The sequence below is a fragment of the Xenopus tropicalis genome, chromosome 8 (genome assembly GCF_000004195.4).
Source record: "Xenopus tropicalis strain Nigerian chromosome 8, UCB_Xtro_10.0, whole genome shotgun sequence".
Lineage (NCBI taxonomy): Eukaryota > Metazoa > Chordata > Amphibia > Anura > Pipidae > Xenopus > Xenopus tropicalis.
In genome coordinates this window covers 106,025,343-106,042,007 of record NC_030684.2, presented here as the reverse complement: position 1 = coordinate 106,042,007, position 16,665 = coordinate 106,025,343, and the positions used below count along the sequence as shown (strand labels likewise).

The window sequence follows — 16,665 nt, the reverse complement described above, 5'->3', positions numbered from 1 at the left end:
GAGGTAGGTAATTATATTACCAGTGCACAGATAATCCCGCTGAAATATGGATGCCTGGTAAGGGCTCTGGCACACGGGGGAGATTAGTCGCCCGCGATAAAACTCCCTGTTCGCGGGCGACTAATCTCCCCGAGTTGCCTACCCCTGCCATCCCACCGGCGAACATGTAAGTCGCCGGCGGGATGGCAGACGCGGCGGCGCGATTTCGCGCAAATCGCCGAAAAAGACTCGCGATTCCCTGAAATTGCCCCGCCGCGTCTGCCATCCCGCCGGCGACTTACATGTTCGCCGGTGGGATGGCAGGGGTAGGCAACTCGGGGAGATTAGTCACCCGCGAACAGGGAGTTTTATCGCGGGCGACTAATCTCCCCCGTGTGCCAGAGCCCTAAGGGCTCTGGTACACGGGGAGATTAGTCGCCCGCGGCAAAACTCCCTGCTCGCGGGCGACTAATCTCCCCGAGTTGCCTTCCCTCTGCCATCCCACCGGCGAACATGTAAGTCGCCGGCGGGATGGCAGACGCGGCGGCGCGATTTCGCGCAAATCGCCGAAAAAGACTCGCGAGTCTTTTTCGGCGATTTCCCGAAATCGCGCCGCCGCGTCTGCCATCCCGCCGGCGACTTACATGTTCGCCGGTGGGATGGCAGAGGGAAGGCAACTCGGGGAGATTAGTCGCCCGCGAGCAGGGAGTTTTGCCGCGGGCGACTAATCTCCCCGTGTACCAGAGCCCTAAAAGTCACAGTCACAACAAAGGGGTAATCTAGGAGGGTTGTATACTGATAACCTAATTATCTACATCACAAGGACCAAACATGGAGTAGCTTCAATGTCTCTGTTTCACGCAGAAGTCCCTAACCTTTTTTACAGGTGAGCCACATTCAATCACAGCCTTTTTTGGTAACCTCTATGCGTACTAAAAGCCTACAGGAGGCTTTGTTTGGCAGTGCACCTGGTTTTTATGCAACCAAAACTTGCCGTCAAGCCAGAAATTAAAAAATAAGCACCTACTTTTGATGAAAACGATAGGCAAAAAGTATGTTAATCCCAAAGCATATACATCGCACTCATGTTGAACAATACATGTAAGGGACCTATTATCCAGAATGCACTGAACCTGGGGTCTTCCAGATCTTTCCGTAATTTGGATCTCCATAACTTAAGTCTGTTAAAAATCATTTAACTTTTGAATAAACCCAATAGGCTTGTTTTGCCTCCAATAAGGATTAATTATATCTTAGTTGGGATCAAGTAGAAGATACTGTTTTATTATTACTGGGAAAAAGGAAATAATTTTTAAAAATTAGAAAAATTTGCTTATAATGGAGTCTATGGGAGATGGACTTTCCGTAATTTGGAACTTTTTGGATAACGGGTTTCGGGATAAGGGATCCCATACCTGCACTGCCCAGTTAAAAAGAAAAAGCTACATTGGTTAACTAAAGATTGATTCAAGTACAAGCCTATGGAACCTGGCAAACAGCCCATATCTGCTGAGTGGCAGATTAGCACTCTGAAAATCTGGTATGCGTTGGAAAAAAAAGCCCGGTTTTGAGTGAAAACTTGCATCAGATTATGACGAACAGTGTTAAAAAAAAAAAAAAAACACTCCACCTTGATCTCAAACTCTCAAAAAGTACTGCCATTCCTGTAAGTGTTATTTCTCTTCCCTATCAATAGGGAAATTTGTTGGCCCGAATACCTTCCAACATAAGTAAGTCTTTTTGATTTGTTGGCTTTCTTTAGGTTAGTGCCACACTGGCTTGATTCTCAGTGTGCAGAAAACCACAGGACAAGAATCAGCCCCTATGCTGGCACAGCCTTTTACCTTGCCTGCACCCAGAAGCATTGTCTATGCCCGGGGTGGAGGCAAACGCAGGGGATATCAGCCAAAAACCGCAAGACTTCTCATTTGCAGCTGATATCTGCTGCTTCTGCCTTGGCCTGGGAGGAAACAATGCTTCTGGGCGCAGGCAAAATAGCAGGCCGGTGCCAGTGTAGGGCCTGATTTTCGGCCTGCCTTCTCTGCAAGCTGAGAACAGTCCCGTGTGGCACTAACCTTAGATTCTTGTTGATACCCCCTTATAAGTCTGTTGACAAGACTTCTTTTTCGTGTCTCACCCTTAGGGTTATTGCACATCAGCTACATTAAAATGCACTTCCTATAGGCAACAGAAAGTCTGAAAATACTGGTAGATGACAAAGTCATTGCTGTTGTTTAAACACTTCAGTGGTTTAATCATGCAAAACTGTATGGCAAGGTATTTTTGCGTGATTATGTAATTGAAGCATTTCCTGTTCTCGGCAATGAGTAGGTATCACCATCACCCTAAATACACTTCTTCTGTTGTCAACTTCAGTAAGCAAAATTAGTGAGCTACAATTGTATCACCTAAGCCAGACTGTATTTTTTTTTGCAACACTGGGTGAGTTTCTTCCTGAGTTTCTTCCTGGTCTTCAGTGCAGAATTTCATCAAGCACTACTGCTTGGATGTGGGTTACTGCATTGGGCATGGTTTTACTGCAGCAACCTGCCTCGTACTGTTTTCAAAATCCCCATTCTTTGTCTTGGCATTCTTTTAGTATGTGTGCCTTTTTTGGCTGAGTTCCCATCCTTTTAGTTGCTCTTCTAGTTTGTTAGCCTTACTATGGCATCCAGGTGTAATGCTGATATGAATAGTGGCTAGGAAAAGGGAAAAATTCTTTTCATACTTACCATAATTTTCTTCTCCTTGTGCAAACTGAATTGAGACAGACTGAGTAAGCTGGTGCTATAGAATTTATTGAGGGCGTGACCTAGGAGTACTGGGTGGGATAAGGCCCTAAGTATAATGCTTAAGAATAGCCCAACCACACTAAGCACAATGACAATTTTCCAAAAGTATTATTATAACACTTTTATAAAACTTATACATAATTTGCAGTGCTAAACAATAGAATATTTGAGTACATCAAACATATTAATAACATACTGTTTAAATACTTACTGATACAGGAGGTATAAGGGCACGGGCACCCAGAGTGTTGGTTCCGCTGCTCACAGAGAAGTGGATCTGCTCTCCTCTGCAGCTCCGTGTATCTGCCACATCTTCCACCTGAGTGCAGCTACGCGAAGAAGAGATTGGGCCTAAAACACCTACTTTTGCATTTTCCTGGCCTGATCTTCACACCACTCCGTGTACCTGCACTCAGACAAAAGCTGTACTTTTCAGTGCAGATAAATGGAACTGCAGAGGAGGGAGGATCTGCTTCTCTTCGTCTGCCTAAAAAAACATGGGTTGACAACAGTGGATCCAACGCTCTATGTGCCATTGCCCTTAGGGAGGCCTGCTCATTAGAACTTATCTCTTTAATGAATTGCCTTTGACTAATACAATCATTGCATTATTGTTTGCCTTTAATGGAAAAATTAGGTAAAAATAGCCTCCTGAACATTATATGTCTTGGTGAAAGCATATAAAGCATTCCATATTTAGAACACTTTTTCTATTTAAAAAGTCTTTTTTGGAAACAGTTTCTAAAAATAAATGCCAGTCCCTCTGTCTGACTTATAAGAACTGCCGTGCTTGCACACAAAAAAGGAACCATATGCTTGCTCAGCTACATCAGCAATATGAATTACCAGAGGCATGTCTTTTACTCCCATAGTTCTTTCTGTTACAGTTGAAACCCCTTGTTTTGTTTAGTCCCAGAAATATGTATAAACATGTATGGTTGCTTGTTAGGATACATAGCTGCTCTCAGCACCGCTCAGTTCTTACTGCCTTCTTTTTGGAATTGAGCACTGCTGTGCCTAGTGATGCAGGGGCACCCTGCTAAACAGTAGCTCCAGGGTTTCCGCCCTGTGTCGATCACTGCAGTTCAGCTGTGCTGAAAGAATAGGGTGCCCACGTCACTGGCAAACTCAACACTGGAAATGAAACCAGGCAAACTTCAAAAATATTCAGTGGCTGATCTGTGATAAAGCACGCACAGATGTGCGCTTATTTTGGATAATCGGACTAAATTGCAGTAGGTGCGGCGCAATTGCATTAAGAGTATCTCTCCTTTGTGACCACAATGATGCCGGAATTTTTTGAAAAAACACTGCATTCTGAGAAAAAATGTGCATGAAATTGTGCTTTGCTCACTGCACTTGCTGACTTACTTGTGACCTTATGTGTCAACTGTTTAAGACCAATAGTTCATAACTAGGGGAGGACCAGATTATTTGAAAAAAGTTTGACGTAGGAGGTCCACATCTAAGGCCAAACAGTCAGCACTGAGAGTCAAAAGAAAAAAGAAGCTAATGAACTGGAATCAGGAGTGGTGATGGATCATATATACTGCAGAGGCTATGAGAATGAATTATCTACAGTCTGAGTAGCTTTACTTCTCCTGTAAATTACATTTTGATAACAGTATGTCCATGGTACCAGTCTTCCCATTGTGGCAGGGATGGGTTCTTTGGTATATCTGGTTGTAATAAATGGCATATGCTTAATGTTGTTAGAGGAATCCAACATCTTCATATTATAAAATTGCACGTAACAATCCCATCTATTAACAGAAAAGTAAGAGTTTATGAAGTTTGAAAGAAGTCTTTACAATGAAGTTCATTGAGGCCAAACAATTACTAGAGATGTTTTATGAAATGAAAAAGGGGTCCAAGGATAAAGGTTATTGCCTTTGTTACTATAATAAGTTTTATTTTTAAATGTTTCCTAAAATATTCTGAATGTGTGGCCATTTCAGAGCTGGAAATTAACTGGACTGGCCTGCACAGAACCCTGACCTCAAACGTAAATAGTAACACTGGACAGGTATTTAATTTTGTAAATAGAATTTTTTAACTGATCTACAATAAAAGTTATATCTTAGCTATAGGAACAAAACCTCTTTAGTTCTTTGAAATGTATATGGTAGCAAACTCCATGTGCTTATCATTCTGCACAATAAGGGCTGTGGCATACGGGGAGATTAGCCGCCCGCAACAAATCTCCCTTGTCACAGGCGACTAATCTTCCCGAAATGCCATCCCACTGGTGGTAATTGTAAATCGCCAGTGGGATGGCATACGCGCCGCTATGATTTGCCAAAGTCGCCCGAAGTTTCCTCTCAAGGCAACTTCGGCATATCGCAGCGACTAATCTCTCCGTCTTCCACGGCCCTTAGCCTCTGTTTGAGCTGCTCATTGCTGCATCCTTGCACACCTTCTTGTTTTCTGCCATTGTTTGCTGGTTGCTAATGGCCATAGCAGCAGCATTTTTAGAAAAATTCTAAAGAATTGACTAAATAATTTAAAGTAAGAATCTTTTATTCTAGATTTTCTGTTTGCACAGCCAGACTTTTATACTATTCTGCTTTTCAACAGGCAGAAAAAAACAGTGCACCTTTACCCTTAGATTTGGACAGACATTTCTCTTGGATTTCCCTGGCCCTTACCCTAATTTGGAGATCTGTGCATACACTTTGCAATCTCTCCTAAGCATGTGACCAGGGCAAACTTTTTAACTAAGACATCCAAAACAAGACACAAATAAATATTATTACCCAATATTATATTTATGAATTATATGTCATGCATTGCATGCCTGTCTGGCTTGCCCATCTTATCTGTAAGATTTTATATAATATTAATAATAATATTATTCACTCGGGTCACGGTTCTTTTGAGAAGCAGACAAATAATCCACTCCAATAGGTATATATTAAAGGGAATATATTGAATAATAAATCAAGCAATCGTTACAGTTAAGTGATAATTTAAACTGAGAAAATAATTACTTTATATACAGTTTTATATTATTATACATTTTATATATATATATATATTATATATATGTCAGCTTCCTTTTTCCCAACATGGCTTTCCTCTCTCCTCTAGTGCTCACATGCTGTCTTGTCACTTGCTGCCCCCGTCTCCTCACAGGCTGCTCTCTCTCTCTCTTCTCAACAGCTGCCCCCCACTACCCCCCAGTGTTTATCCAATTTATCCAGGTTTTCAATACCAACCCCAGAGCTTACATCCCAACTGATCAGATGAGGTTGATAAAACCACACCTAGCCTTTGTTCGGAAACTGTTGAAAAGGTTTCTCGCACACAGAAATACGTTTTATGGCTCCTGTAGCTAACATACAGCCCAACTGGCATTTACAGGAAAACCCTTTGATATGTATAGTTTTAGGCTGGGTGTGATTGGAATGTAAAGTACTTTTCTTACTAGAAAATTGGTTTTCTAGTAAGCCTACATTACCCATAAGACATGGTGGCTATAAACCCATATATATATATATATATATATATATATATAAAGAATGGCAAAAACCAAGATGTTACTTTCTTACATAGTCTATAGCTTAGTTGCTGGGTTTTAAAACACTGCCTGGCAGATGCTGATCGGGTCCAAACTATAAATCAATCTCAATCTTATTAGGACTTACATATCAGTATAGTGCAGAGTTTTCTGCCAAGAAGTTGGACTGGTCTACCAGGATACCAGGGAATATCCCAGTGGGCCCTCATTCCTACTTAGTTCTCCCGCTTATCATCCCTAGCATCCCTTCTGATTTTTTGTAGTTTAAACATTATGCAAAAAGTATGGTGTTTAAGAAGCCTTCTTATGTATAATGATGTCAGAACTGTGATATTACAATGGCCTGTACATGTGATTAATTAACATAGTTGTATTATTATTAAACAATGAATGCAGAATTCCATACCAGCAATATGAATAATAGTTACATATATATATTTTATATATAAGGACTTGAATTAAGAAATATTTCAGTTTGCTTATCTCTTCTTCCAGTGGTCTTCAACCAAGATTGCCTTGAAATCTTGAAATTAACAGGGGGCATATACTAACGCTCAAATTTCTTTACAATTACAATTTTCTTGTGCAAAAAATGATTCTTTCGCAGAATTCCCCCTATTTTCGGCTTTTATTATGTGACAAAGCTGTGACAAATCTGAAACAAATCCAGGTGCCCAGCCCTGGCCGGGCACCCTAGGGAGAGAGTTAGGGTCAGGTGCAGGTTGAATTTTTGTTGACCTGCACATCACTAGCATGGAGATCCCTTATTCGAAAAATCTAGGCCCCAGGGACCAAAGCATTCTGTTTAATAGGTCTCATCAGTGTCGGGCTGACCCACCAGGATACTAGGAAAACTCCCAGTGGGCCCTGGTATCAGTGAGCCCTCTTGCTTCTAACTATTTGGCCAATTGCATGGTCATTCCCTATTTCTTTATGGGAAAAAGAGATGGAAGGATAGAGAAAAGAGACTTGGATAATAAAGAGGTTGTTAGAAAGTGGGCCTATGGTCCAAGGTTTTCTGGTGGGCCCCTGGCATCTCAGTCCGACACTGGGTCCCATACCTGTAAAAGAAAATTTTTTTTTTTTCAATTGCTACTGAACTGCTGGGGTTTTTCTTGTATCTTCTAATAAACATTTTTCTTACTTACAGAATCAGAATAACAGCTAATGTTCAGGTCCCTCAGGATTCTGCATTGTAGGGAAATCTGTGACCTTCTGATCAGTACCTCAGATCCTTCACTTTTAAGCTTTAATATTTCTGGGGCGGGACACAGAGGATTATGCATTGTTCCCTATAGATCTTTCTCTGTGTAACATCTCTTGTGTCAGGTCTGCTACTAGGGTAATAAAAATACATCACAGACATGAATATGGGGAAACCCCTTGTTAAAAATCACCCTCTGTAGAGTAAAATAGAAAAAAACTCTTATGTCCAGTCTGTTGTTAAGCTACAGCTTCCATTACCCAGGTTTAATTTAGAATAGGGCTGTCCAACTAGATAATTATTTCATGTTCATGGGAAATAAAATTCCTGTGTACCAAATAAGTTTCATAACTCCTTTGTCATCATGTGTTCGTCATATCAAAACAAAGTATGACCTGTTCCTTTTCTGTTTCCCTTTGCATAACATTAAATGTGTAATTATTCTTTGGCAGGCATTGTTGGCTGTGAACTCACAATGCAATAGATTTTCACATTCCTATCAAGACAAAATGTTGTGCATGAGCAAGCTAGCATAAAGGCTAATTGTAAAGCTAAGCACTGTGTTGCAAAGCATTTTCAGATTCTTCATTCAGAATGTTTGTCTAAAGGGTACATGCCTAGGGAATTTTTTGCCTGGGGTGAAACTGCCACAAGTCATGGTATTCTTTACCTTGGGCAGCAAAATCTATAGGTGTTCAGCAAAAGAGAATTATGCTCCACCCACACACAATATGTGGCATAATCATTCTTGCCACTGTGTTAAACCCTATATAAAACAGATACATCACTGGATATCATAAATAATAACACGATCAGTTATAATATATATAGAATAAATAAAGAACCTTGAATATCTTGTAAATTATATTCTTATAAACAGCGCATAGGGATGCCATCAGGTATAATGGGTACTTAGTGATGTCATTTATGTCACATGACTAAGTAAAACTTGTGTATCACAATAAATAATGTACCCTCTGTTGTAAAATATGAGGATGTTAAAAGTGACAAGTATTAAAGCACACAGCCTTAAGCCTCATGTATGTATGTATGTATATGTTTATTTATAAAGCGCTACTTATGTATGCAGCGCTGTACATTAGAATACATTAATATAAACGGGGTAATTAAGATAATAATAGATAAATACAAATAAAAGATATAGTTGCAATAAGATAAGAGTCAAAGACACAAGAGGATGGAGGTCCCTGCCCCGTAGAGCGTACAATCTATATGGGAGGGTAAATTACAGACACAAGCAGGCAAATATAAGTGCTGTAGGTCACAGTGGGTGACACTACAATATAAGTGCTAGTTCCCAGGTCAGGTGCAGCCTCATGCTTTTATAGAGTCATGGGACTCACCAGTGGCTTATAATGTCCTAAAATTATTTTTGCACCTAGTTTAGTAACCAATAGCCACCAAAGAGGAGCTAGAATTTACTGGTCACAGAAATGGGTTACCAGATGTGGTGCAAACTTTTAAAGGATGTTTTAGAGGATGTTGTATTTTACTTAAAGAGATTCTGTCATGATTTTTATGGTGTACTTTTTATTTCTAAGTTACACTCTTTACATAGCAAATTTAAAATTGTATTCTTGATCCAACAAATGTATTTTTTAGTTGTTATATTGGTGTGTAGGCAGCCATCTCAGTGCATTGTGCCTGAGTCTGAGCTTTCAGAAGGAGCCAGCGCTACACATTAGACCTGCTTTCAGGTAACCTATTGTTTCTCTTACTCCCATGTAACTGGAGGAGTTCCAAGCCGGGCTTGGATTTCTTTTTATTGAGTGCTATTCTGATATCTACTGGGAGCTGCAATTTCAAAATTAAATATAAAAAATATATATATTTGCGGTTTTAAAAAATGGAGGATTCAATGCAGGATTCTGCTGGAGCAGCTCTATTAACTGATGTGTTTTTTTAAAGAAAAATGTTTTCCCATGACAGTATTCCTTTAATTAATTAGTGTTACAGATGAACTTATTGTAAGCAACTTTTCAGCTGGTCTGTACAGGGTTGTATTTAGGTTTGGTGCCACCCAAAGCACCTGACCTACGCCCCCTGATGTGGAAGTGGCAACACTTCCGCTAGGCATGGTGTCACTTGCGCTGGAAGTGATTTCACTATCCCCCTTACATCACCCTCTGAACCCCCCGCCCAGCTCCGCCGTCTGATTTGCATAGGTATAATCTGGCAGCAACTGGGGAGGGTTTTTATTTTTTTACATTTTTCAGATTATATAAGCACCCAAGGGCCGCCCCCCTAAAACTGACACCCTATACCCAGAACCCCGGATGCCTATATATATATATATATATATATATAAAGATGGCCCTACAGCATCATTATACTTTTTGAATTATTAGCATTTCTCTTCTTCCTGTTTTTAGTCTGCCGCTAAAAATGCTATCTGAAAACACACTGATTTTATTAACAAAGTGCCCGTTTCCTCAAAATAAAGGGGATGTAGTGGTTTAATAAGATCTGATCTGATAAGGTTTGGGTGATAGGTCCCCAACTGTGTTGTAGTCTATATAACTAAGACACAACCAACACACACATCACACTGTGGAGTGCAATTAAAAATTTTTGCAACACATAAATTATATGGACCCATGACACAGCACTGTGCACAAAAAGAATACATGCACACACAGCCTACAATTAATTAGAAACATTTTCTCCTAGTTCCTTTGCCATTAAGGATTACCCTTTCTGAGCCCCAGAAAGGGTATAAAAATGTAAAGTGCTTATTTTTAAAACCCAAATGCATAACTTTAGAAACGCTAGAACTCAGAAATGCCAGTTAGTTGCCCCAGACTGCCCATAGGTCTTGCAAGGATGGCCTATCCTGGGTAGAAACAATTGTAGTAATTCCTCAGCAAACACAGATACACTGCTGTCAGTTCCCTCCTCCTATAGTTCTCTAAAGTTCAATTTGGCAACTTGTTAAGTAGTTGAATCATCTAGAAATGACTGGCTTGGCTGCCAGTATGTGTAAGCAGCTATATTATAGCAGCATCTAGTGGTAAAATGCCATTATAACATGGGTTAGTAATGTCAAAATAAGTCTGTTGTATCAACTGTAGCAAATGTATGGATTTAGGCTAAACCTTTGTAACTGAAGGGCTGATTATTTGTATGGCCTCAAGCCTGTCTATGGACTCCATCGATCATACATTATTATTTTCATTTAAATATATTGGATAATTAGCCCAGAATTTAGTAGTTTTGTAGAATATGGACAAAAATAATCTGAACAACAAAAATAAACGAATCTAATAACAAATAACATGCATCTATACCATTAAAAAGTGACACAAGAGTGTGCCCCTTAGTAGTGCTCATTTCCTAAGCACTTGTGCCCCTTTCAATGCTGCACTCTGCCACATCAGGACATGCAGCTCATGTCCCATGGACAGGGCCACAATGTGGGCTCCATGTCCTACCAGCCCTCAAAATGATACGCAAGATAGGGTCGGGATAGTCCTGTAGCTATTTGCGCAGATTGCAGCATTTTTTGCACTTTGCCCACTGCATATGACATTGTACACGAGCCCTTATATTCTTTATTATGACAAAGTAGTCACTATGGGGCACATTTACTAACTTGTCAACTCTCTTATAACTCCTAGCACTGATCAGTTGCTTCTTTTTGCTTTGACTATTCTTAAAGGAGAAGGAAAGGTAAAAACAAAGTAAGCTTTATCAGAAAGGTCTATGTAAATACAGCCATAAGCACTCACAGAAACGCTGCACTGATTTATCTATCAAAAGAAAAAGGATTTGTTGTCTTTTTGTTTTCCTGTGCCAGAGACAAGCAGCTCCCTCCTCTCTCCCCTCTCCTGCTCCCCCCTCCCTCAAGAATGCTAAGAACAACCCCCCTTAGGAATGTGGATCTGAGCCAATCAGCAGGAAGCTTCCTCATAGTCTTACACACTGAGCATGTACACCAGTTTTGGTCTTGGTGCAGGAGTGAGGCTTTATGGGAGCTTTCTTTACAGTGATCTGCATTTTTTTTCCTGTGAGGCTTCAGATCTTCTGAATGGGAGAAATATGGGGAGACTTAAGGGCACTATTGAGAGAACTAAAGGTATGCCTGTAGCTTGAGATTAACTCTTTATTAGCCTTTACTTCTCCTTTACATATAGTCTTACAGTACATACATTTATTTTAACAGATTTTACAGGTATGTATGTATAACATTACTTATAAAGCACTACTAGGGTACGCAGAGCACACACAAGGGGAGCAAGCATTATAATAAATATATAAATATATAGATGAGCTGATGATGCCCATACATGCATGCACACACAGATCATGTGGCTAGGCTGTGGCTCAGTCTCTGGATGCAAAGAAACAAAGAAACCAGTATGAGGCTGCAGCTACCAGGGACCAACAATTTTATGAGAACAGAGACAGATAATCAGGAATGGGATCCGTAACTGAAAACCATTTATACACCGCTTATTTTGACCATTCAAGATGTCTTTATTATGAAAAACAAATGTGATATATGTATTGTAATGAACCTTTTGGTTTTATGTTTGTATCTACTGACAGCAAACTTTGCAACATACACCTATTATGTAAAGGTGCAGCTGTCATTTGTATGTATGAAGGTGTGTCCTGACATGTGTACTAATATGTGCTGCTGTATTGAGTGGTGTTCTGTCATTCACAGCAGTAGGGACTGTTGAACCTTCCAGGGCAGTTTCCAGGAAGAAGCTCTCCAATTCTGTGGCTGCTAATACAGAGTCACTGTTCATTTGTTAGTGCACTATACTAGAATCCTGGTAGCGGGACATAGTTACTGCTGCAGAGTAACTGTTAGTTGCTGTACTAGTATACCATGTTAGTGCATTCTGCTGGTGGTGGGACTAGGATGGCCACCTGGCCAGTAAAGATAATATTAATAGAGACTAAAGTTACAAATATAGGATGGCCAATTTGTTTCCAGGAAAGTTGATAGCCCTGTGTGGGACAAAGAACATACATCTTATCTACCTGTGTTTTTGGTGTATACACTGCTAGGACAGAGACTGATGTGAATATAATCTCTGTGAAGTAGAGAAATGTGTTGGCATTATACAGATACCATAAGATAAAATACCAAATAAAAATAAGACAAAGTGAAAGTGTACAAATAGAAACTGAACAGCAGGTGGCAGCATAATCTTACACTTCTCTATAGCTAAATTTTTATTGTTAGCCAGACATATGCACATTATTTTACTGTAAATTTCAGGTAGTCTGAGGTCAGTGTAAAGTTAAATAACTTCCCAGATTAGGACAAATGAGCAGGTGTTAAGGGAAGCAGTAGTTGTTGACACTGATCCTGTTACGTCTGGATTTTGGAAGTCAGGTTTTCCATTTCAGAAACATAATACTGGGTCACCTGGATGTCATTAATTAGTTCAATCAGAGAACACCTATATTTGCCCCCTAGCATACCATGTGCTAATAATTTGAAGTAGGTTAATTATAAGTATTATAACCCTAAGAAAAGAGCAGTTTTGGAGGCAAAAAGGGGATATTGGATCTCACCTCAGCTGTGTTGATGGGTCCATTTCTGCTGTGTCCAAACACAAACAAACGTAATTCGGTAGGACAGCGGAGTGGATGATCTGGAAAATCAACATACCAATTGGCCCTCAAATTGAGTGATTTAGAAAAAGTTGATAAAATGGGTAGTTCTACTTAAAATTAATTTTTATTGTTTAGACCTTGAAAAATTAGTATTTTTTTTTCTTTGTGTATGGTTCATTACCTATTTAGATTTTTATTTAGGGCTTGGACTTGTAATTGCTATCTGGTTTCTAGTCATTAATGACTACCAAGCAGGCAGCAATTACAAAGTCATAATTAAATGAATAGGAGAAGGCCCAGCAATAACTGTAAGTCCATAAAGACAGTGTAAGATTTAGCTACTTAAAATATATTTGCAGTTTTCTTCAGCTAAACTATTACATTTTGCTCAGCAGCTATCTTTCAGTGCTGCTGGCTGTTAATTGCAAAATTACTTTAATATCAGGTTGTATTTTCCTATGAGCTATTGCATTGCATAGTGCACTGTGACACCCCCACCCCTTATAATCAGCCGCAGTCAAATCCGTACTGGTTGATCAGCTGTGGGTGCAGGGTCAAAATGCCGTACAAAAATCTTCAAAAGGACATGCACTCCAATTTGCAGTGAATCAAGTAGTTTTTATATAGTGCATCTATACATACAATGTTTCAGCCCACTTTAGTTGGATGCATAGATGCACTAAATAAAAACTACTTGATTCACTGCAAATTGGTGTGTGGGTCCTTTTGAAGAGTTATATGTGTGTATATATATATATATATAATACATAATATAATATAAGAAAGATTTACAATAATTTCAGTTTAAAGGACAATGAAAGGTTAATATAAATTAAAAGTAAGCCTAGAGGCATTCTTTTTAGTACTTACTGCATATCTAAATTCCCAGATCCCTGCTTGCTTCTCTGAGATATGGTGCTGGCAGCCAACAGCAGTGTGAAGACTACAGTGACATCACTGAAATCTCTCTCCCCTTCCTGTAGGTGCCAGCGGCAGCCTTCCTATTCTCCGAGCATGTGTGTAACTTGATCCTGTCTCCTGTTCTGAGCTACACATGCCCACCAGCCAATCAGAAGCGGATCTGGCAGAGGGGAGGGAATGAAACACATGTGCAGTATGAAGCAAGGAGGGAAAGGAAGGGAGAATACCTTTTTAGAGATGGCTGCCTGTTCTAGAAAATGTGAAGTAAGTGTGACTGAGTAAATATTTGATTAGGTGAGCCAAAAGTGTGGCGTTTTTACTAAACAATAGGAGGACTATTGGGCAGTATGCTTTTTAAATTTTGACTTGCATTCTCCTTTAATTTGCAGTCTCTTTCTAGTGTGTCTGTTTACTTGACCCAGTGGCTGTGCTGTCAGCTGAAGGAAAGAAGCTGCTGTACTCCAGCACAGGTTTCCCACTCACTAAAATATTTATGGCCCTGTCAGAAATTTAACATTATCCAAATGCCCTCACTTTCCTAAAAAAAATTGCATTTTTTTCAAAGATAATTTAGTGAGCCAAGCTGGTCAATGTCAGATCACTGACAGGACCCAATAAATGGTTGTAAGGGGACTACAAAACCTGTGCTGGTCTAGAGGGAAAGATTTCTGCTCTATAATCCCAAAGGGAAGGAGAGAATTACAGTACATATGCAAAAGGAAGAAGGTGGTGAGAACCCACCCTTTGGATTCAGTACAAAAAAACCTGCTAATGTATTTGAAACAATTTAAAAAATAAAAGAAGAAAATGGAGGCAAGTATTGGTGACCCCCACTCCTCCATTGGGACAGAGGAGGACCCAACAAGAGATAAGTGTCATTCTAAGCAACTTTTCAATATACAGTAATAATTAATTTCAATGGTTTTAAAATTATTTGTAAATGGACTTGCAGTTAAAATAAGTGTCTGTTTACTTATCCATTTTTTTTGGGTCTGACTAAAACAATGTAAGAGGAGTCATTTTCCTCCAGGTCTGTTAATGAGCTTAAATCAGCTGGTTTGCAACATTGTTTCGGGGGTCAGTAATAGCAATGTTTGTAACATATATTTATAATGCACCATATTCTGCAACACTGCAGTAGAAATGAATAACCATGTGTTTTTCCCACATTGCATCAGTTTTTCTGAAAATGTATGCGTCATTGCAGGTGTTGAATCATACGCAGTTGCACTGCATCTGCAAAGCACAACTGTGTCCAAGTCGTTTAAATGGACGCAACTGTTCAAGTGTTATGTAGTAAATCATATTATATAATAATATTTTCCGGTAATCTTTATTAGGTGTGCAAATGACATCTGCTCCCAACTCTTTAGCCACAACTGTGCTGCATCAATTGACACAGGGTGCTGAGGGAACCCTGGAGCTACCACCTGGTCAGGAGGTGATGGGAGCTCCACAGAGCCATGTGTCAATAGCTGCAGCAGTGCTCACTTCAGACTGGAAGGGAGGAAGGACTGACTGGTGCTGAGCTCAACTTCATTGAAGTGCAAGGAGCACGTTTGGACACAAGTACCTTTAATGAAAGTAGTTTTATGTGCAACTGACTGTGGGGAGAGTGCAAGAAACTGCAAATGCCCTTGCGGACAAACATGAGCCCTATTGTATAGTAAGTTGGGCCTTTCTAGAACTTTACTTGACCCAGACTTTGTATTGCTTTTTTTTTTTTATCAAAAAGAAAATTGATAATGCAAGTTACCCACTGTGTCTGCAGTTGTTCAGGAGCTCTAATGTCTTGTGGTTTATTAAGTGGGGGACATGGCTATTTGTGGTTGCTGAACCAAGGGAACCTAACAAATCCCAGTCTGAGCCCATTTGTATTTATTGTGTGTGTATATTGCCATATCTTATGTTTGGGTCAGTCTCCCTATTGATTGGCAGCTCCATTACTGTATGCCTGTCCTGCTAAACTATCTCTTTATCTAATACATCTCTCAGTATAAACATTTATAAAAATGTATAAAGATTGTCCAGACATCTATGTAAACTATGAAGTCATATAACCAATGTCCTATTAACTTGGCTTTACCTGTACACCTAGTTATTGTATACAGGCTTAGTCTAGAAAAACAGGTTGTATTTGATAGCTGACTTTGTCCCCCCCCCCCGCCCTGGAAATTTCTCTGCGGATGCACATGCCACAAGGACACAAATGTCAACCCAGATTCCTTCAAATTCAGGTGTCTCTTTGATATACCAAATTCCCCCCAGCCACTCTGGTCACTGTTCCATCCAGGCCACACTCCCCCAAAACAGTGTGACCCTACAGTTTGGGTAAATGGCTTACTTCCGGTGACCTGTTAGGGTTATGACCTACGGGGAGATTAGTCACTTGTGGTTCAATCTTAGCTACCGCAGGCAACCAAAAGTCGTCCAAAGTTTCCTCCAGCAGGAAACCTTGCACAGCTTCAGAATACTAGGTGACACATTGTGACTGTTGTGACTGTCTGACAGCAGAAGGGCCAAAGCATTCTATAAGAAGCTGCTGTAATGGAGGGTGTACATCCCATAGGCTGCTATGCACAGTAGAAGATGTACAAATAAAAGTATTTTAAATAAGAGAATGTTACAGGTCTGAGTGTGCTAGAGTGCCGCTA

General features: G+C 40.0%; 1 protein-coding gene across 1 annotated transcript in view; it reads left to right on the top strand.

Moving 5' to 3' along the window:
• The window catches only part of stard9 (StAR related lipid transfer domain containing 9), a 93,822-nt gene that overhangs the window by 3,164 nt on the left and 73,993 nt on the right, over positions 1-16,665 (top strand). The window lies entirely within an intron of this gene.